This window comes from Anabrus simplex, chromosome 3 (assembly GCF_040414725.1).
Source record: "Anabrus simplex isolate iqAnaSimp1 chromosome 3, ASM4041472v1, whole genome shotgun sequence".
In the NCBI taxonomy this organism is placed as follows: Eukaryota; Metazoa; Arthropoda; class Insecta; order Orthoptera; family Tettigoniidae; genus Anabrus; species Anabrus simplex.
This window is the reverse complement of record NC_090267.1, coordinates 482,259,354-482,283,796: the sequence shown is the minus strand read 5'-3', so window position 1 is coordinate 482,283,796 and position 24,443 is coordinate 482,259,354.

The window sequence follows — 24,443 nt, the reverse complement described above, 5'->3', positions numbered from 1 at the left end:
TTCCATATCTTCCCCAGATTTACCATTCACCCTTTCGTATCCTTCAGTTCTATTTCCAACTCTCGCACTGATATCGCCCATTAGCACTATCCTATCCTTGCTCTTGACCCTGACTACGATGTCACTCAATGCTTCATAAATCTTGTAAATTTCATCTTCATCTGTACCCTCACATGGTGAGACAATTCTCGTCCTAATTCTTCCAATTGCCAAATCTACCCACATCATTCGCTCATTTACATGCCTAACAGAAACTATGTTGTTTGCAATAGTATTCCTGATGAACAGCCCTACCCCATACTCTGCCCTTCCATTTTTAACATCCGTCAGTACACTTTATAATCTCCTATCTCTTCCTCGTTATCTCCCCTTACCCGAATAGCATTTACTCCTAGCACATCCAGATGCATCCTCTTTGCTGACTCAGCCAGGTCTACTTTATTTATTCCAAAAGCTCCATTAATATTGATAGCTCCCCATAGAATTCCATTTCGTTCACCAAATTGCTTCTAAGGAGACCTTCGCCTGTCAAATGGGAGTGGGACTCCGTTACTCCCATAGGTCCGAGGCTTGCTTAAAATGTTCTGAGCTCGGTATTTCATGAAGCAGGATGCTACCCTACTTGCACGTAGTCCAAGTGAGGATCCTCCTCTAACGGGTTAGGGACCACCGGCGGATTGTATAGTTACTAGCCGCCTGAGCACAAGGAGGGCCATGACTCAGAATATGTCCGAAATGCCCACTTCTATGCCGTAGAAAGTGGTATCCCGGCTCTCAGGACCACATACTAGTCCACTCAGTCGTTGTCCATGGTTCTCGAACTAGGACGTGACTACAGTAACCCACATCATGAACTATTATTATTATTATTATTATTATTATTATTATTATTATTATTATTATTATTATTATTATTATTTCAACAGCGAACACTCGAAAACTGGTATGTCTGTCTTCCAAGCAGAACTTTTCTTCATTTGTGAGTCCATAGGTGACGGTACAGCCTAATACGGGAGGCACACAGTTTCCCTCAGTAATGGCAGATAGTCCCAGGTGAAGCAGCCACTGTTCTCCTGTTTCACTCTTTTTTTCTTTTCTACGTTGCCTCTTGTCGTTCGCTAGTTACCTACGTTTATCTTTAAAAGGTAGTGTCCCGCGCTTGCCGAGTGATATCCAGGATGATCAACTGAGGGCTAAGGTCTCCCAGTTGTTAACATCAATGTGGCATATCTTTAGGTTACCCTTAATTACATCTTTAAATCGCTTCCTCTGACCTCTCAAACAACGTTTAGCCACTGTGTACTCAGAGTGAAACACTTGCTTGGGAATGCGATTATCGTGCATGCATATTACATGCCCTGTCCATCGTAGCTGGCGTCTTAAAACCATGGCTTCTCTATCGGTAGTCTGTGCTTCTTCAAGTACACTGTGTTGCCATGTTATAAGCAGACTTCTCCTTGAACATCGCTGGTGATATTGCTCCAGCTTTTTAATATGCTGTCTGTAGCATGTCCAGGATTCAGATCCATATAGTAAGCTGTGAAGTACAATTGAATTGCATAGAGGATCTTTGATGTGACATTGGCATCATGATTGTCAAATCCTGGAGATCTTAGTTTGGCAAAGTTTCTCCAGCAAGGTTGATTCTCAATTGCATTTCCGAATCTATATTTGCGCTTGATGGGAGAACAATGCCAAGACAAAGAAAGGGGTTTTATTATTACTATTATTATTATTACTACAAATAAAAGACTGTTTCATTTAACACTCTAATTTATTTCAGAATGACCCAATAAGTGGACACACACACACACACACACACACACACACAATTCTATTCACCCATGAATGACCACACTCACAAATTGCTGTCTATTTATAAGCCCCTGTCCTCTTCACACAGTAGATAGTCAGGCTTGTTGGTACTACCTGGGACGGCTATGCTTCTTATTGACAGATTCGCATTACTTTCAGTCGCCCTCACAATAGCTACAGGTGGATAAATACGAACCAGTGCTGCTGACACCCACATCACACGATGACTTGGTTCGTCTCCAGAGAAAGTCCGGTAATTCACGCAGCCAAATACAGTGATCTACTTAACAGCAACAGCTATTTTTTTTGCTAGAGGCTTTACTTCGCACCGACACAGGTAGGTCTTAATGGGATAAGAAATTCCTAGGAGTTGGAAGAAAGCGGCCGTGGCCTTAATTAAGGTACATCCCCAGCATTTGACTGTTGTGAAAATTGGAAACCACGGAAAACATCTTCAGGGCTGCCGACAGTGGGATTCGAACCCATTATCTCCCGGATGCAAGCTCACAGCCACGCGCCCCAAACCGCACGACCAACTCTCCCGGTAACAGCAACAGTGCTAACGATCTGGTCAGTACTCCTCACAACATTGACCATCAACACCGTTCCAATTCTACTCACGACAGCTGGTGCGAACACTGACTCTACGGCGGTCCTCTGTCTACGGTAGTACTCTCACACACTACTCCAAGACAGTACTCACAGTACTGCGCTCCGTACGCGACGATACTCTTGAGTCTGACGGGGTACAGACGACAACGAGTACTTCTGTCGTAAAGCTCCAACTGCTCACTCAATGGCGGTACACATACAGTACTCCAAGGCAGTACACATATCGTGCTCCGCTTACATACTCTGACACCGGTGGTGGCAGTATATACTACTGTCACCGAAATACGGCTACCGAGCTACAGTACTGACTGCCGGGCTGAGTGGCTCAGACGGTTGAGGCTCTGGCCTACTGACCCCAAATTGGCCAGTTCGATCCTGGCTCAGTCCAGTGGTATTTGAAGGTGCTCAAATACGTCAGCCTCGTGTCGGTAGATTTACTGGCACGTAAAAGAACTCCTGCGGGATAAAATTCCGGCAACATGGCGTCTCCGAAAACCATAAAAGAGTAGTTAGCGGGACGTAAAGCAAAATGCACATCTTCATTATTGGAGTTTTTCTTGTGAACAGTAGAGATTTTCTTCTGAAGACGCAAGGAAAATTTCTCTGCGAAACGTAAAGAATCTTACCTTCTTTTCTGAGGCAGCGAAGGCCCAGAAACTTATTATCATGTCTAAAATTACGGGACGTAAAATCACCAGTCAGAAAGTTTTCTGATTATTTTAAGTTAACAGGTGTTTAGAAGATTGTGCGCAGCTAGTTAATGAGGTTAGGCCTTCTCACCTTCTGCATCAGAGTTCTGGAATGTGAGTCGGGTACGGTCATCTTATCAGACAAGAGCTCCTCTAATTGAAGTCTTTCTTCCTCGCATGCTTTCACGTAGTGATCACTTTTCTACCCACTGGTCACTTTCATTTAATTTTCTTGTCCTATTGCCAGTAACAGAGAACCTTTTATTTCTTCTTCGTCTTCTGCTGGAGCAGTTTCGCTCTTCTTTTGTTTCACAGAGAATGCTCCTATTGTGACGCCAGCTAATGCCGGGTGAGACCGTCTTCAGGAAACAATCGCGAGACACTCGAGGACGTGATACCACTTATCGAGATTGGGGTGGCTGTGAAGAGTCTCTTTGATGAAAGACGATTAAAAGGTGACTTCCATGAATTCGATCACTTGAGCCCTCTTAAAGTATGGTAGTAATCTTTTGATCAATAACACAACACCTTGAAAGATTGTTAGATTTAAAATCTCCTTAAATTAATATTTCTTTCTTTTTACTAGAGTAACTTAAAATGTATTACCGATATAAATGTCCAAAATACTGCCAGCTCTCCATCTGTTTCATACACTAAGGTCAGTCAATATGAAACGTGTTGCTTGTAAGCTCCTGGAAAGCATTTTTTAAAATTATTTCAGAACCATTTGCGAATTTCTAACTGGCTTGATAGAAAGTACTTCAGGTTTTAAAAGACTTATTCCAGAGAGACTCACTTGCAGGATTCCAGCAAGATATAGCAGACACTGTATCAGAATATCGAATAATTCATCCAGGGGAAAACCCAGATGCCATTTTTTCAATTTTAAAATTTTTCCAATAACCTACTATTGTTAATGCTCGTTATCCTTTGACACTAAAGAGATAAGTCATTTCGTCATAATATTGAAATAAATAGTCGCATTTTACTTCTAGATTATTCAAGAATAGAAAACAGTCACCGGTAAGAACCAGATAAGTTGAGTTATTAATATTCGGAGTACGTTGCTCTGAATTTATTAAGAACTAGCTGATGTACCCGTGCTTCGCTACGGAATTCTACATTGTATACAGAATTCTAGGTTAGGTAGTGTACACGTTGTGAGCAAGATTGTCTTAAATTGTATAGCTCTTAACGTTACCCTAGAAACGTGACGGGAGGTCACCAAACATCTTTACTCATATGGAGACTGAGGGAATTTTCACTGTAATGATGGCCCCAATTTCATACCATCAGTTTTCCCAACTGAAATGAACATACAATGACGTCTATAGGAATGGCGCGATTAAAAGCAATGCTTTCATATTACGAAATACTCGTTCAAATGAAACACCACACATGTTCTCACTTTTAACGAACAGGACTACGCTGCCTATCTACCAGACCAAAGTTCCAGACCTGGAATGACCAAACCGCAGACTCTACACTGCGAGAGACACTGGGACTCGAACCGTACCAATATCAAAGTGGCTAACAAGGAGATGTCATTAGAACAAGGTCAAAATCATGCAAGTACCTCGACGATTGGAGTGGACATAAATTGTCGAAGAAAGCAGAACTCTCCGAGAGAGTTATCAAGCTGGAACTGGCCTGTCGATAGAGCCCTGCGCATCCGCATTTCCTTCATCCACAGCCGCAGTTATTGTAAATATTGAACTATATTACACCGAAGGTACTGGAACGGATAGACCTGTTGACGTAAAACTATAGGGCTCATACCGGTCACCAGAACCCTTACAGTGATAGCTTTATGAGATATTCTCTCTCGCAACTAGCGATGTATTGAGCGGTTCTCTTTAGGAACCCTTGTTCCTTCCTCTAATTGCGGGCAGGGGCCAGTTAGGCTTAAGTCAGATTTACGGCTTCATGAACTCCAGGCTCTTTATATATCATCATTCTCCCATACCAAGGGTCGCCTAACGATAGGCGAAAACAAGAGGATATCTGAGTGAAAATCAATGAAGTTCATTATTTATGAATTGTCAGCAAAATTATCCGCCCTGTCTTACAGTTTGTATCCACCAAGACACAAACTTCGCGGATATTCACATCCTATCGACTCGAGTCGTCTCAAAATATTCGAGTCTCAAAATGTCCAGAGGACGGTTTAACAATCCGCCTTGCTACCTGGGCGACATGTCTCAAAATGTCTAGAGGACGGTTTAACAATCCACCTTGCTACCTGGACGACATGCCTCAAAATGTCTAGAGGACGGTTTAACAATCCACCTTGCTACCTGGGCGACATGTCTCAAAATGTCTAGAGGACGGTTTAACAATCCACTTTGCTACCTGGACGACATGCCTCAAAATGTCTGGAGGACGGTTTAACAATCCACTTTGCTACCTGGATGACATGCCTCAAAATGTCTGGAGGACGGTTTAACAATCCACTTTGCTACCTGGGCGACATGTCTCAAAATGTCTAGAGGACGGTTTAACAATCCACTTTGCTACCTGGACGACATGTCTCAAAATGTCTGGAGGACGGTTTAACAATCCACTTTGCTACCTGGACGACATGCCTCAAAATGTCTAGAGGACGGTTTAACAATCCGCCTTGCTACCTGGGCGACATGTCTCAAAATGTCTAGAGGACGGTTTAACAATCCACTTTGCTACCTGGACGACATGCCTCAAAATGTCTAGAGGACGGTTTAACAATCCGCCTTGCTACCTGGGCGACATGTCTCAAAATGTGCAGAGGACGGTTTAAAATCCGCCTTGCTACCTGGGTGACATGTCTCAAAATGTCCGAATTTTCAGTAGTTGTACTGTTTTAAAACACCCTGCATGTTTACAGTATTGTTGTAATGAACAACAAGTAGTGACTATGTTTTCTAGTACCAGCATTGCATGAACCTACTGTTCTAAAATTGGTACCTCAATCTTGAGTTGTACCTGCCACATAGCGTCACACACGGACCGCATAAACCCGCGCAATGTAAGGCCTAGTGTCATTTTCTTACATGCAGCTATTGTTTCGTCGTATATGTACAATTTTGATTAGTTACAAAATTTCCAATGACAATATTTTAAACATATTCGTCAGAATGTTGCCTTTCTTGAAATAATGGAACTTTTCGGGTGTACAATTCCACTCTAGAATTCACCGGAATTTGGTCCTCGACCAGTTAGATGAAGCCACAGGTTTCAGTGCAGTTTGATGACGAACGTGGCCGGTCCCGTGGTGTAGACGTAGCGTGCCTGCCTCTTACCCGGAGGCCCCGGGTTCGATTCCCGGCCAGGTCAGGAATCTTTACCCGGACCTGAGGGCTGGTTCGAGGTACACTCAGCCTACGTGATTAAAATTGAGGAGCTATCTGACGGTGAGATAGCGGCCCCGGTCTAGAAAGCCAATAATAACGGCCGAGAGGATTCGTCGCGCTGACCTCGTAATCTGCAGGCCTTCGGGCTGAGCAGCGATAGCTTGGTAGGCCAAGGCCCTTCAAGGGCTGTAGTGCCATGGGGTTTGGTTTTGGTTTGGTTTTGATCACGAAAGAGATTGTTCTAAAAATGTCTCCAGTTTCCTCATATTTCTTGAATCTAAAATGCAATATTCCTTTCTTTTCTTCCAACCATCCATATTTGAAAATCAGGTGTTTCAGCTACTTTTTTCAAATAAGATACCAACTCCTTGAAACGGTGTTGAGGTCTTTTTATCAGACAGCATTGTCTCTTCGGTGCCGTTTTCCATGCCAATCCCACAGCTGAAGTGGCATTTGTATCCTATCCAGCCACTGGTTGTCGTAGTAAATACTGGAAATACTCAAGCTGTGTATAAAATTGTATATGATGTTGCTGGATTTAGAATATTGAACTAGTAGTATTTCTTGTAATATTTTCTTTCCATGAAATGTATTGTTGTACTCTTGTTGTTGTAGGGTAATTATGTTTTAACTTTATTATATCACACTACAGTCAATGACCATTGCCACCGGAACAATTAGTAGAAAAATAAAATATTTCAAATGAAACGAATGAAAATGATAATTCATCCTCATCGTAGCGAAATACGGGCACCCAACTAGTAAAGTTAAAAATGAAATGCTTGTAAAGTCCCTGCCACCTATGCAGCTACCTATACTACTCGGACATTTTGAGATTTACTACCTTATTTATTTCGGCTACGTATTTCTTGTGGATATTTTGATACTGTTTTCTTACAATTTCATGTTCGGATATTTTGAGATTCAGATATTTTGAGACTGCGTCCTGCCGACTGACTCAAAGCACCTACTCCATGAAATTTGAAATTAAAACACTACACAAGAGTCGTCCGCCTGGAAGCCCTGTATACTATGAAATTGCTGTTATTATACAGAAGAGCCTTGATTGGAAACCTGGAATTCAGGGAGAGAGAATTCTCAGAAATATTCTAGGTCTGGTACTGAAATAAGGGGAATACCGGAGACGTGATAATTCAGAGCTCTGTTCCAAGATAGAGAAGCTCTCTGATGTCCCAGAGAAAGGAGGGTAGCCTGCTGAGGTCATTTGGCAAGCTTATCACCGGAGAGGACCAACAACCTGTTGACCTTCTGGTGAAATTAGAAAATCCGTACCACCTGGGTAATTGAGACTGAGAAGAACATTAAAGAGCTTGGACTGACAGAAAAACGAAACACGCGCAATCCTAAGTAAGTCTGTGCGAAAGAAGAAGTCTTTTTCCATCATAATGAAGGCCCATTTTTGTTCACTTCCAACATTAAAGGAACCTGAGGAATGCTGAACTTTAATAGGCAGAGAAATTAATTAGCATAGCCCAGCTTTTGAATAAAACAAAAAGTGATACAACTTAACCAACATTGCTTACATTACGTGATGTTCGAAGCTGGTTTCACGCCTGAAGGGAGTCGCGAGGAGAGAAAGAAAAAAGCAGAAAGTAAACAGTGGTTCTTGAAAGTTATTGCTAACGACTATTGACACAATTTATCAAGTTTTTGAGTCAACTTCCAGCTATGACACTCATTAAAATTTTCATAAACACGAAAGTGAAAGTTAATTTAGAACATAAAAGTCACGTCCAATACGTTTTTCTTGGCTGAGAGGCAATATTCATTTTATATTCATACTGCCTGCTTAGTTATTTGTTTAATGAGGAATTTTTGTTCGCAGTTGGGAGAAAGTTACACACAAAGAATCCATGTTTTCTCTCCTCAAATCTAGACTTTAAACTTTTTCAGCAAATCGCACAATAGTGTGATACTGTGTATCTAGTGTTTTATAGGTCATTAACTACGATGAAGTGAAGAGCCCTTAAGCTTGTCCATAGTTATAACATTATTCGGATTGAATCGACAATAAAATTGACTAGAAATGACTGTCGAAGAATTATTTACTAACTTCTTCTTCTTCTTCTTCTTCTTCTTCTTCTTCTTCTTCTTCTTCTTCTTCTTCTTCTTCTTCTTGCTGTTGTACCATATTCTCTTTGGATATCGGCTGTCATCAGCGCGATCTGGTTCTTGTTGCCAGTAACTCGGAAAGGATGATGATGATCATGATGATGCTTGTTGTTTTAAGGGGCCTAACATCGAAGGTCATCGGCCCCTAGACTTGGAAAGGAGCAGGGGTACTAACAAGGAGGCATTTCCTACTCGTCACCACAGATTTCGCTGAAATTTATAGAACATGCAGGGCTTGGCTAGAAATGAAAGTACCCGAAGTGGGAACTCCAGATGGCCAAGCGTATAGAAAATAAAAATAAAAATGTTGACGCGGCTCTCGTACAGTATAAGCGTTATGTTAGTGCGCACGCCGAGCAGTTGTTGGCGTAACGGTAAGGGCTTGGACTAGTAATTCGATGGTCGTGGGTTCGGCTCACCATGTGGAGAATATTTTCCGCAATTTTTATATTATTTATTTATTTTAATTTATTTTATTTTATTGATTTATATGCAAAAGGCATATAGGACGTCATTTTTTAATGAGCGCACAATTGTAGAAAATTTGGTGTTGCGAATTTTCCCGACGTGTTCAAATAGAATTTTTTTCCCCTCACCTTTATTGGCTATCTCCCCTCCTTGGGGACGTGTCATAAACGTGAATAGTCGTTTCGTTGTAAGATTCGTTTTCACCTGACAAGTGAAGGTGGGTTCTGGCGGCTGTACATAAACAATAGATTCTTGGCACATGTAGAAAAAAGTCTGACAATGAAATCCCAATTTTTTACCTTTTCTATGCCTTTTGCGTATAAATAAATAAAATGAATTATTCACCTCTTTGCGTAATTGGAAAATGAATAATATAAAAGTTGACAGAAAAACCAGTCTCCACACGGGGAATCGAACCCACAACCATTGAATTACGAGTCCAAGCTCTTACCGCTACGGCAACAACTGCTCGGCGTCCGCCCTAACGTAACTGGCTTATACGGTGCGAGAGCCGCGTCAACATTTTTATTTTTATTTTCTATACGCTTGGCCATCTGGAGTTCCAGCTTCGGGTACTTTCATTTCTAGCCAAGCCCTGCGTGTTCGATAAATTTGAGCGAAATCGGTGGTGACGAGTAGGGAATGCCCCCTTGTGAGTCCATATCATTCTCATATATTTTGTAAGTAAGATATTCCCCTTCCTCCCCTACTTCTCCTTCCTTCAACTTAACCTTGTAAGATAAGCTGAAAGATATGGCCAAATTACTCAAGTTTCTTCCTTCTTGTTGTTGTGCATGACCTTTATTTCTTTGTTCAAGCGTTGGAGTACTTCAGTGTAACGTATTCTGTGAGCCCTTGATATTCTGAGCAGGCGTCGGTAGCACCACATCTTAAGGGATCGAAGTTTTTGGTGGTGTTCTCTGCAAGGGTACAAGTCTCGGCATCATAAAGTAATACAGAAAATACTTAACACCGAAGTAAACGGAGACGGATATTGATCTTAAAATCCCTGTCACAGAGAAGTTTGCTCCTTCTCTTCAATGCAGTCTTTTTCTGTTCAATTCGGGACCTAATTTCATCCAACTGTGATCAAGTATACTGCGTTGGACTTGTTCCAGTCATGTGCCACCTACTGTCAAGTTGAATGACACATGTCCTTATTTTGGTCTTTAAACGCATATCAGCTGCAGCACTGTGTTCGTTCGACCGCACAGTTTACCAATGTCCGCAAATCTTCAACACCTCTTGCAAGCAGAACAGTATCGTCTACATATCGCAGATTATTTATTGTGATCCCATTAGCAACAATACGCTCCTGTTTCCTTCTAGTACTTCAGAAAATACCCTTCAGAGTAGATATTGAAGAGGAGTGGAGATAGAACGCAGCCTTTCCTCACTCCTTGCTTTATTTCAATAGCACAGGTGTTTGTGTTGCCAACCTAACTGCAGCGGTCTGATTCCAATACAGGTTGGCAATAATTATATCTTTACCATCCATGGCAGTATCATGTTAGATATGCAGCATTGTTTCATGTTTCACGCGGTGGAAAATTTGTTCATAATCGAACAAAACAAGCATATTCGATAACACAAAGAAACGAACACTGAAATCGATTAACTTGATTGCAATAAGGAGCTATCCTGATTATTAACTAAGTGTTAGTCTAAGTATGTTTATATTCCACAGGCGGTAAAGGAAATCGAAGAGGAATTTGGGAAGAGAATCACAATCCAAGAAAAGGAAATAAAAACCCTGAGATCTACTGATGATGTTGGTTATTTATCTGAGACTGCAGAAGATGTGGAGAAACTGCTGAATGGTATGGACAGAGCCATGGGGAATGAGTTCAAGATGAAAGCAAATAAGTACAAAGCAAAAGTAATGGATTGCATTCGAACGAAGTCAAGTGATGCAGGAAATATTACATTAGGAAATGAAGTCTTAAAGGAAGTAGATGGACATTGTTATTTGGGTAGTAAAATAACTAACGATTGCAGAATAAGGAGGATATAAAATGCGGATTAGTACAATGAAAGAAAACCTGTCTTAAGAAAAGAAATTTGCTCACTTCAAACACTGATATAGGAATTAGAAAAATATTTCTGAAGACTTTCGTCTGGAGCACGGCATTGTATGGAAGTGAAACATGGACGATAACTAGCTCGGAAAGAAATAGAATAGAAGCTTTCGAAATATGGTGTTACAGAAAAATGCTGAAGGTGAGAAGGATAGATCGAATGACGAATAAACAGATACTGAATCGAGTGGGTGAGAGGAGATCGATTTGGCTAAATATGACGAGAAGAAGAGATAGAATGATAGGACAAATCTTAGGACACCCAGGACTTGTTCAGTTGGTTTATGAGGAAAGCGTAAGCGGTAAGAACGGTAGGGGTAGACCAAGGTATGAATATGACAAGGAGATTAGAGGAGATGTAACATGCTGCAGTTACATAAAAATGAAAAGGTTAGCACAGGATAGGGTGACATGGAGGGCTGCATCAAACCAGTCTATGGACTGATGACTCAAATAACAACAGTCTAATGATCTGAAATGCTTCCAAATGAAAGGAATCATTTTACAGCGGAATGAAATTACTAAGATTAAAACAAAATAAAAGAATAATAATAACAGCGGCTATGGCAAATGAGATGATTTAGCGAACATACTATGTAAACAAGTCGTTAAGTATTTTTGAGAGACATGATGTTGACGGAATTCACAAACCAGTGAAGGTTAAGAGTAATAAAAATCCGTGATGCTGTGCCGTGGAATGATCTATTGATAGTAATCTACGGGAATCTGAAATGTAGATCGGTTATTTATGTTGTGTATGGTGTTCATTAATCGGAATAGGTTATAGAAATAACATGGGACCGTAGTCTTAGTATAACATATCTTGTGCGTTGGGTTAATAGTACAATAGAGAGCTCTTGTGCTTGTATGTGAAATCGAACCGAGAATACTTACAGAACCGTTTCAATGAACTTTGAATTTATGAACTTTATTACATACGCTAATCACCTGTTGAGTCGAATTTAAGGTGTCAGTATTGATAATTTCTAAGCTTGCCGGGCTGAGTGGCTCAGGCGGTTGAGGCGCTGGCCTCCTGACCCCAACTTGGCAGGTTCGATTCTGGCTCAGCCTGGTGGTATCTGAAGGTGCTCAAATACGTCAGCCTCGTGTCGGTAGATTTACCGGCACGTAACAGAACTCCTGCGGGACTAAATTCTGGAACCTCAAAGACTCCGAAAACCGAAAAAGTAGTTAGTGGGACGCAAAGCAAATAACATTATTTATTAATTTCTAAGTTAGTCACTGAATTACGGTAGGTATTTATTTATGTAGCTTGTGGTACAATTGACGAAAACGAATAATTGGCAAAACAGAATAAGTATAAAAAGTGAAGATAAAACACAAAGCAGAAATCGAGAGAGATATGTTCAATGCAGAAAATAGAAAGGAAAATACAAAAATACAAACAACGAAAAAACAGAAATGATGCAAAATATACGTAAATGCATAAATTAACAAATGAAACATGTGAACTATACTGGAATGTCTGCTTGTTGCAGCCACTGAAGAAGATATGGGAAGGTTGTAGATGGTTCCGGAGAAGGCTCTATGTGGGCATCTCAAAGTGGTGTGTCGCATTGTCTGGAGAAGGTCCACTTTTTCAAGAATTAATCGCAAAGCCACTTCTTCCATGTCCAGTAGGCACTCTGCTTAGTGGGACCCACACACTCCAGGTGAGGGCTGCGTGAGGTCAAAGATCGATCGCCATTCATCGGGGGCTTAGTAGTTCACTCTTCATTCCAGGTTTGCAGTCCGCATCAGTTTTCATTAATCAGTTTTTGAGTCACCAGCAGGGGAGTGTGTCTGGACTCTGGTCAGGTTGATACGATTCTATGGATGTCTTGGTGAAATGGAAGTGACTTGTTGACTGTATTTCATTTGCTTCTAGGGCAAGATTGTTCATAAGGTGCAGAGTTAGTGAAAGGATGTGGCTAAAGACTGGAAGCCAGTTCAGTGGGGTTGTATTTTACGACACTGCAGATAATCCGCATTCTCTAATTCAGTTGTCAATTTTCTTGGTGTGGGTGCTATTTAGCCGGACGGAATAGTAATACTCAGCTGTTGTAGGATATGATTTTCTTCCTTTAATCGTTTGCCGTCCAGTGTTGGTTTTTCCCTAGGACACAGCGAGGAATCCCTCTTCTACTTCCTCAAGGGCAGTGTCCTGGGTCGAGGTGATACAACTAGAGAGGAAGACCAGTACCTCGTCCAGGCGGCCTCACCTGCTATGCTGAACAGTTGCCTTGTGCGAGATAGGGAGATTGGAAGGGACAGGCAAGGAAGAGGGAAGGAAGCGGCCGTGGTCTTAGGTTAGGTACCATCCCGGCATTTGCCTAGAGGAGAAGTGGAAAACCAGTGTAAAACACTTCAAGGATGGCTGAGTTGGGAATCGAACACCCCTCTACTCAGCTGACCTCCAAAGGTTGAGTGGTAAGCGGTGGATATTATTTTATTGATTAAAATTATTGTAATAATGTCCCGTTGCTTGAAAGAATATCCTAGTGTGTTAAAGTTAGACCAAATTAGAGAGGTTTCTTTGTCGTTACGATGGGATATGGAAGGGTTAGGATTGAGAAAAATGTGACGTGGTCTCAATTAACGTACAGCTGAAGCATTTATGTGATCTGAAAAATGGAAGATAGCGGAAAATCATGTTTGGGTTTTGACCGGCCGTCTCCTTCATGCAGACTAACAATAATTAGGCGGTCGGACTCGCGCGGCCAACTCGCTAGTTTTAATGAAAATATTTTAGTAATTTATGTAGGGGATTCTGCTAGATCAGTCATCTCTCAAATGGTTAAGTATATCTTCATATATCAGGAAGTTGTCTTGATATGTACAAGTATAGAGTGCAGCTCATTGGTTCCATATAACTTCGTTAACACATCAGCATGCATCATGTTCTGGTTTTCTAACTGTCTTGTATGTTCCTCCAACACTTGCAAATCACACGTATTCCATTTCCTTTGATAAATTATTTTCCTAGACGGGGAGCAGTGTATGTAATTATATGGGTTATGTTATTCACTCGCAAGCCATAACTCACTCGCACAGCCTGACAGGGGGGCAACTTGTATACTTACAAAGGTTATGCTGCTTACGCGCAGCTCATTTGGCGAGACTTGCCTAGATTTATTGTCGACAGAATTCCTCCACGCGTGTTAGGTTGCTTCGAACCGCTTATCGCGCGTTCATTAACTTGCTGGCTCGGTACGATAAATCTATCACGGTCAAAGAAAACACAATACCGTGGAATTCTGTCTCCTTTGTTGGGCCGCTGCTCGAAGAGAGCCGGAGAATTCCTTGTCACTTGCCGCGAACAAACAATTTTCGCGATATCTAAAACCACGAATTACCAGACCATTTCACAGCTCGGATTATTGGAGACTGCGACTAGAAATCTGGAAGGGTCAACACTGTATGTAGCACTTACCGATCTTCTTCTTCTTTTCCTACCGCTTTTTCCCACACCTCTGGGGTCGGGGGTGCGAACTGCGCCGCACATGTGGATTTGGCCCTGTTTTACGGCCTGATGCCCCTCCTGACGCCAACTCTATATGGAGGGATATAAGCACTATTGCGTGTTTCTGTGGTGGTTGATAGTGTGGTATGTTGTCTGAATATGATGAGGAGTGTGTTGGAACGGACACAAACACCCAGTCACCGGGCAAGAAGAATTAATGAGAAGCGATTAAAATCCCCGGCCCGGCCGGGAATCGAACCCGAGACCCTCTGAACCTAAGGCCAGTACGCTGACCATTCAGCCAACGAGTCGAACGTAACTCTTACCGATATTAGTGAGTATTTACTTTATACCTCCACTGACCAATCTAGTTCCTAATATGAAGGTGAATTTGGAATTCAAGAGCAAAAATTGGTCCAAATATTCGTATGTAAGAAGAAGAGTTAGAAAGACTAGGCAAACACTCTAAAGGGGTTAAGCACCAAAAACTACTTTTAAATGGGAACCAACACCTTTGACTGACTTAAAAATGCGAATTTATATTCATTTTTTCATTTAAAATTGAACTTTTGTCTTTATAACAGTGCAAACATTTTTGTAAATATCTCCAGTACTTTCTGAGTTAGGACCAAAAACGTGAAGCCGTGTCACGCCATCAAGCCCTTTATCGGTAGGTTTGTTGCTCGTTTCCCTGATAACTCTGTACGTTTTAAAGATATTAACATGAAATTTTGCATGCTTGTATATTTCATAGAGAAGAAGATGAACTAGAATTATTGAGCTAGCATCATTGGTTAAGTTTTAAGAAATGTTTTCAAATCAAAATTAATAAAAAATGGACTACTTGGAACTAACTTTATGAAAAATTATTTATATTTCATGGACTTCACTGATTCTTGTATAAGTTGTAGCTATAACATTACTACTATACAAAAAATAATCATAGAAAAAATTAATGTATTTGGAAATTATCAGGGAAAAGGCAAAGTAGTGGCCATGATACAGCGCCATTTTAAATCATTCATTATATGTAATGGCATCAATCAATCAATCAATCAATCAATCAATCAATCAATCAATCAATCAATCAATCAATCAATCAATCAATCAATCAATCAATCAATCAATCAATCAATCAATCAATCAATCAATCAATCAATCAATCAATCAATCAATCAATCAATACTGATCTGCATTCAGGGCAGTCGCCCAGGTGGCAGATTCCCTATCTGTTGCTTTCCTAGCCTTTTCCTAAATGATTTCAAAGAAATTGGAAATTTATTGAACATCTCCCTTGGTAAGTTATTCCAATCCCTAACTCCCCTTCCTATAAATGAATATTTGCCCCAGTTTGTCCTCTTGAATTCCAACCTTATCTTCATATTGTGATCTTTCCTACTTTTATAAACGCCATTCAAACTTATTCGTCTACTAATGTCATTCCACGCCATCTCTCCGCTGACAGCTCGGAACATACCACTTAGTCGAGTAGCTCTTCTTCTTTCTCTCAATTTTTCCCAACCCAAACATTGCAACATTTTTGTAACGCTACTTTTTTGTCGGAAATCACCCAGAACAAATCGAGCTGCTTTTCTTTGGATTTTTTCCAGTTCTTGAATCAGGTAATCCTGGTGAGGGTCCCATACACTGGAACCATACTCTAGTTGGGGTCTTACCATAGACTTATATGCACTCTCCTTTACATCCTTGCTACAACCCCTAAACACCCTCATAACCATGTGCAGAGATCTGTACCCTTTATTTACAATCCCATTTATGTGATTACCCCAGTGAAGATCTTTCCTTATATTAACACCTAGATACTTTTTTTTGCTATTTGCTTTACGTCGCACCGACACAGATATGTCTTATGGCGACGATGGGATAGGAAAGGCCTAGGAATTGGAAGGAAGCGGCCGTGGCCTTAATTAAGGTACAGCCCCGGCATTTGCCTGGTGTGAAAATGGGAAACCTAGATACTTACAATGATCCCCAAAAGGAACTTTCATCCCATCAACGCAGTAATTAAAACTGAGAGGACTTTTCCTATTTGTGAAACTCACAACCTGACTTTTAACCCCGTTTATCAACATACCATTGCCTGCTGTCCATCTCACCACATTTTCGAGGTCACGTTGCAGTTGCTCACAATCGTGTAACTTATTTATCACTCTATAGAGAATAACATCATCCGCAAAAAGCCTTACCTCCGATTCCACTCCTTTACTCATATCATTTATATATATAAGAAAACATAAAGGTCCGATAATACTGCCTTGAGGAATTCCCCTCTTAATTATTACAGGGTCAGATATGTTTATATGATTTATAAATGTTGGCATATTATTAACGAATTAGTGTTTGTCATACTAAGTTTTCTTTTAGTATTCATTTCTATTGCTGCGGGTAAAAAGTATGATATACCCCATTTATCTATGTTCAAAGCTGTAACCCCTTAAGATATATTGATGAAAAACATTGTATTAACAATTAAATTTGACTTGTTTGTGTGACAAACGCATCATTAAATCACGTATAAAACAAACCATGTAGATAAAAAGGTGTTATATTTATGAGATCTGTTATAAATTACATTCAAATAAACGAAAATTGCACAATGGGCTATTTTTTAAATTTCGTGTGGCTATTTCTAGCCGAGTGCAGCCCTTGTAAGGCAGACCCTCCGATGAGGGTGGGCGGCTTCTGCCATGTGTAGGTAACTGCGTGTTATTGCGGTGTAGGATAGTGTTATGTGTGGTGTGTGAGGTGCAGAGATGTTGTGAACAGCACAAACACCCAGCCTCCGGGCCATCGGAATTAACCAATGAAGGTTAAATTCCCCGATCCGGCCGGGAATCTAATCCAGGACCTTCTGAACCGAAGGCCAGTACGCTTACCATTCAGCCAACGAGTCGGACACAAGGGGCTATGACTAATATGAAATTACTCATTCAATACGAAGGAGTCACTTGCAGTTGACCTACGACAGAGCCATTTTAGTATGATGTGGTTATATAGATATGTTACCAACAGATCCGACAAAATGAAATCTGAAAAATTGGCGTTTAGCTCCTTTAGAATGTTAGGTCTACAATTTTTTTTTACAGGTTATTTACGTCGCGCCGACACAGATACGTATTATTTCGACGATGGGAGAAGAAACGCCTAGGAGTGGAAAGGAAGCGGCCGTGGCTTCAGTTAAGTACAGTTCCAGCATTTGCCTGGTGTGAAAATAGGAAACTACGGAAAACCATCTTCAAGGCTGCCAACAGTGTGGCTCGAAACCGCTATCTCCCGAATGCAACCTCACAGCCAACTTCCCGGCCAACTCACTCGGTGGTAAGCAACAGGTAAGGTATCTGTCACCTCGGCGACTGCCCTAAATGCACATCAATGGTGATTGATTGATTGATTGATTGATTGATTGATTGATTGATTGATTGATTGATTGATTGATTGATTGATTGATTGATTGATTGATTGATTATAAGGAAATCGCAAACCTCAACCAATCAAGAGTTGTATTTTTCGGAGAAATGAATGATTTAGAATTTCGCACTGACGTGCTCTTCTCTTTAATTTATCATACCTAACCATCACACTTAGCCCACTCAGACATCCTATTACATGCCTTTATCTGAGCTGATAAAGCATTACTTCTTAAGACATTTAAAACATTAAAGTAAGTTTAATGTTGAAAAAAAATTATAGGCTACTGAAATTACACTTTGATGGAATCGACTTTATATATATTTTTTATTTAACCCGTGGATCCGGTTCCAGTTCTCGTACCGCTTTCCATATTTAGTGGCTGGGCCGGGAATCGAACCCGGGTCTCAGGGTGTGGCAGCTAATCACACTAACACTTCACCACAGAGGCGAACTTCATAAAATAAATATTTCAATATTGTTATAACCTAAGAGACGCTGTAATAAAGAACTGCACTTACAATAATTTGTTAGGATTTGTTTTCACCCTTCATTTTGCGATTTTCTGAAGAACATCATGTCAAATTTGTTAGTTAACATTGTCTTCTTCAAAAATTCTCCTGTTGTTATGTTATCCTGCCTGCGGGATTAATATTTCTCTTACACATCATGTGCTTCAAATTCTACAGATACTGAATCGAACTGGTGAGAAGAGATCGATTTGGAAAAATTTGACGAGAAGAAAAGGTAGAATGATAGGACATCATAAGACACCCAGGACTTGTTCAGTTTGTTTTTGAAGGAAGTGTAGGCGGTAAGAACGGTAGGCGTAGACCAAGGTATGAAAATGACAAACAGATTAGAGTAGATGTAGAATGTAGTCATTACGTACAAATGAAAATTTAAGCTCAGGATAGGGTGGTGTGGAAGGCTGCATCAAACCAGTCTGTCGACTGATAACCCACCAACAATCGAAACATAGGAAATATAATAAAAGAATAAGAAATGGGAAATTGCTATTTTTTGCACATATCTAGAGAATAAATGATAACAGGTTGACAAAACTGATATTCAAGTAACTTTGGGAGATAAAGTCAACAAGGAGCTGGATTCATGAGGTCAAGAAAGATTTAGGCAAAAATGAAATAAGTGAAGAGAAAACTATTGAAAGAGTATTTTTAAGAAAGGTTTAATAATGGGTAGATATCGAGGAATAACGGAAAGGAAACCCGATCCAAAGTAGTCTGAGGAGAGAATAATAAATCATAGTGCAATGATGAGGGAATATTGGAAACTATGGTGGTCATAAGAACCCCGCAGACCCCATGGCTTGTGAGGGGCCCGTTCGTGACTGTTTCTAAATTCAGTAGTTGAAGGGTGATTTTACTTATTGATAAAGCTACAGCACACAACATGGTATTATTTTGTTCCATTCCACTATTCCGGAAGTGGAATTCAGTCGAGTTGGAGTAAACGCGATTATTCACAACGAAATTAAGCATAGTGAATAACTTTTGGGTACATATCACAGAAGCTCAGGTTAACGCAATGTCGAAATATATATAATAATGATGGTAGTGAAAAAGACAAAACCGGGAATCGAATTGTTAAAAAACCAACACTGTAGAAGAAACACTTGTGCGCCAAGAGAGTTTAATATGTGAAGGGTTTAGAGTGATAAGAAGAGATATGATTTGAAATGGGTAATGAAGAAGGTGCAATGCTGTTATATGAAAGATATGAAAAATGAATTGGATGGAGATATGTGCTAGGATGAAATAAAAGATGGAAATAGATCATTTGAAGTAATAAATGAGATGATTCACGCAAATTAGGATCATATATACTTATGATTGAATAACATTATATGTTGTCCATATAGTACGGTAACGGTGACGTATTTTAACCTTCGTTGAATATTATGGTAGGATTGAATCATCAAACGATATCCTTACAAGAATGAGTGTTCATTTACTTGGACAAGTTAACTTAGGATTTCTTCTGAATAGTTGCTTTCTAACGCAGTAATTATGGCATACTTAGATTAATATGGGTGATCATTGCTACTTTATATAGGAATATAGATAGCTGATATCACAAAATGTCTTCAAGAATGATGTTTTCCAAATGATTTAAATTGATTCGCGCAAGGACACATATTCATATTTAAGCTCACTAAATGATCTGAATACCTCGTGCGAGTTAATGATTAATTCAGGTTATATAGGGAAGTTAATTTTAGGCATGACTGAGTAATATGGTAATTTTAATTGATAAAGAGCAGATCTTTGATAATGAAAAAAAGGAAACTTATCGCTTTTTCGGATGCTTGTTTCAACAAAATGTCTTAATAGCAATTAAGAACAGTATTAGGCTACAAGTGTGATACCTTAACGAAACCATAATTTTCCCATGCTGATCTTGCATATGTTATCAATTTTACCTATGAGTGTTGTAACACGACGAACTATTGGCACATTTCAATTGTGATTAAAAGATGAGAATTAAGACTGTAATCACTAACAGATATTTTAAGTAACTAAATGTTAACTATTCATTTAATTTTGAATTTTAATTTCATAATTTCATTTTTTACTAAGATTTCTATTTTTCAATAAATACTGTATTAGTTGTTAAGATTTTACATGAGGTCTTATCTATGATTTTCTGTAATGATGTAAGGCAACTTCGACTTATGGCGATTAATTTTCGGGTATTCATGCGGTCGTTTGATACTTCGGATGGCGACTTCCTTTACGTGACCCATCCTGGAAGCGGGAAGGGCGTAATTTGTATTGCAGAGAGTTATTGCAAACTTAGGCAGTCGTAGTGCAGAGCTTCTTTCTTTAATAGAAGTACGGTAGTTATTTCTGAAAGAATGTGGGTTTCTCAACCGGTTTCAATAACAAACATCCCTTGCTGCAACTCACAACAATCAACAAGGCTTTTGAAGTAATTAGCCAGTTCTGAGAACCCAGTAGTCAGAGAAGATGTGATAACAAAAACATCCTCCTTATCTGAACTCCAAATACTGAAGTTTCGAGCCAGTTTATAACTCTCGGCAGTCAGTGCAGCTAAGTATGCTTACGATGGACGGTTGAGTTGTAAATTATTTGGTCCCAGGAACGAGATTATTGCTTAATATTGTGATGATCAGCGTGTTGTGGTTACTATAATTGAAATATACATTTCTTGTGTGTTCGTATTATTTTAATTCCTTGAATTTAAAAAGAAAATTATTATTTCTATTATTATCGTTGTTGTTTATTGTAATAATATAGGCCTACAACTCTTTACTACGAAATACACTTGTAACATTCCTCATCAGGATACGAGGGGCCCATTTTCAATTATTACGGGGGAGGGGGGTGAGCTTCTTAGCGCCGCTACTGACTCGAAAGAGCGGAAGAGGAAACAGCAAGGAAGGATTAATTGAAATTGACACATGGTCCCTAGCAGGCCTCATCGTAAAGAAGAAGACGAAGAAGAAGGAGGAGAAAAAGGAGAAGAAGAAAAACTCGTGACCAATAATTTTGATATCGTAAACTCCCAAAATGAAGAGAAGACTGTAATAAGAAGAACACCAATGGCGAGCGCCGGAGAGCAAAATCGCTCCGCCTACGGAAAAAAATATGCTAGTTCTTGGACAATGAACTGTAAATCACTCAATGTGGCAATAACGCTCATCCTAGCTGTGGGATTTTAAAGCAATGCAGTGAGGAAATGACACGAGAGCTTACACATGAAAACAAACCTGTCAGAATAATCCTTACGTCCAAGAATTAGCCCGTTTCGCTCACTTCAAAAGACTTCTAAGTTCTGATTTTGAATAGCTGCCCACGGATATCTTCAAAGTGGGGATAATTTATTTCTTTACTCTTTCCGGTTCGCATAAGACATTCTGTTTGTACTAGAATACTCTTTTCAAACTACCTTTTACAACAACGTGACTAAGTTATTGAGCGGTAACTTGTCTGACAGCCTCGCTTTCTTGTCCATTGACTGAAGTCTTTATTCTCGTGTTCTGATGTCTAAATGAACTGACATGCAATGTGCGCCTCTACAGGATATATTTCCTTATAAAAAAATGGAAGGAAGTGTTTTAAGACCTAATGGATATTTCAAAGGTACAAATCTACTGCTTAACGGAGTGAGTTTCGGTCACATAGCTGTTAGCATACATTCAGGAGATAGTGGGTTCGTACCCCACCGTCGGCAGCCCTGAAGATGGTATTGCGTAATTCCCTACTTTCACACCAGGCAAATGCTGGGGTTGTACCTTAATTACGGCCACGGAAGATAGATTCCTAGACCTAGCCCATAGTAGTAAAACCAATCAATTAAAAATCAACGAGGGCGAATCAAAAAGTAAGGTACACTTCCAAGCTATGGCCATTTACGAAACCACCTACACATAGACAACACGGCTATGACAACATACAATATAAGTTCACGTTTCCATATAGTCTCTAAAGATTCTAATAATTTCTCGGAATGGTCAACCAACTTTTCGATTCCGGATGCGTAGAAATCACCTCAATCGCTACATAGCAATCTGGATCTAGAGACAGCTGTTTTCACCCCCTCATCGTTTCGGAATCGTCGTCCATCGAGATTCCTTTTCGGGTTACCAACACAATATGATAATCGCATGGCGCTAAGTCTGGACTGTATGCAGGATGTTGCCATACTTCCCACTTGAATCGCTGCAGCAGTTCGGACGTTTGGCGGGCCGTGTGATGTGTTGCGTTATTGTGCAACAAAATCACACCGGTGCTCAATTTTCCCCGCCACTTTTCTTTAACGCAACCAGTTCAACGTTTGACAATACGAAGCCGAGTTGATTGTCGTGCCTTTCGGCATAAATTCCACGTGCGCCACACCCTCCATGTCAAAGAACACTGTCACCATTACCTTTCCTGCTGAAGGTTGGACCTTGGCCTTCTTTCGTGGTGGTGGCGTGGTTTTCATCCATTCCATCGATGTTCTCTTTGTTTCGAGGGTGACGTGGTGGACCCAAGCGCCATCTTAAAACAGAGTATGCGTGTGACGTCACATATATAGGACAAATTTTGCCCTACCCTGAAGGGCTATTTCATAAAGACTACTTTTCAGATTTTCATTTCTTTTTCAATTCTTAAAGAATTAAAAAGTCACTTTACATTTTTAGATAGAACATATAATAAGGGAGGTCACCATCAACACAACAGTTGACAGATAAAAGAGGCGGCTACCTATTGAAACGTTTAATACGGCATGTTAAAGTGATATTTTCTTACAAAAGAATGTGGCAGTAACGTGAAGTAAGATAAAGATTAAGAAGGTAGACGCAGAATGAGGACGATTACAGAGCTTATTATAGGTTGGAGTTCCAGGTTCGAAGTTGTGGGAGCTTCTCGGTTACGTATTGTTGTTTCTCTGACCACCGGAGTGGCGCTCTCACCGAAGACTCATGAAACCCATCGTTGATGTTAACCTCCCTTATTATATGTTCTATCTAAAAATGTAAAGTGACTCTTTAATTCTTCCCGTTAAGCATCTTGAAGTGACATGCACCAAGTATTCCACGAGACTTGGACTAAAAAAATAAAAAAATTCGTAGGCATCTTCGTCCTTACCGTCGTGCGATAAATACGTATACGAGGTAAAATAACGGAAATAACATATTCTTAAACGTTTGTTATATGCAGTCTTTGGATGGACCTAATTTAACGAATATATTCTTTCTTTCTTAATCTGTTTTGTCCTCCAGGTTTGGTTTGCCCCTCGGACACATCGAGGGATCCGACCTCTACCGCCTGGAGCATAAGACATTGAGTCGGGGATACAACTGGGGAGGATGACCAGTACCTCGCCCAGGCGGCCTCACCTGCTATGCTGAACAGGGGTCTTGGTGGGGGATGGGGAGTTTGGAAAGGATAGGCAAGGAAGAGGGAAGGAAGCGGTCGTAGCCTTAAGTTAGGTACCATCCCGGCATTTGCCTTGGGGAGAAGTGGGAAACCACGGATAACCACTTCCAGGATGGCTGAGGAGCGAATCGAACCCAGCTCTATCTCAGTTGACCTCCCGACGCTGAGTAGATCCCGTTCCAGCCCTCGTACCAATTTTCAAATTTCGTGGCTGAGCCGGGAATGGAACCCGGGCCTCCGGAGGTGGCAGCTAATCACACTAACCACTACACCACAGAGGCGGACTTAACGAATATATATTGGGAATAATCTTCCTGTAAACGCTAACTCCAAGTGATAGCTTGACGTCATATGCAAATGATAACACAATCCATATTGAGGAGATTGCCAAGTGCACTTGCTTCTGGGCTAAGTCCGTCCGTTATCGATATCTCGCCTATTAATCCTCCTATTGAAAAGGTGTGAATGAAAAATATTTTAAGGCTATTAGGGCTGATAAATTTTCGTTAAGGTTGGTC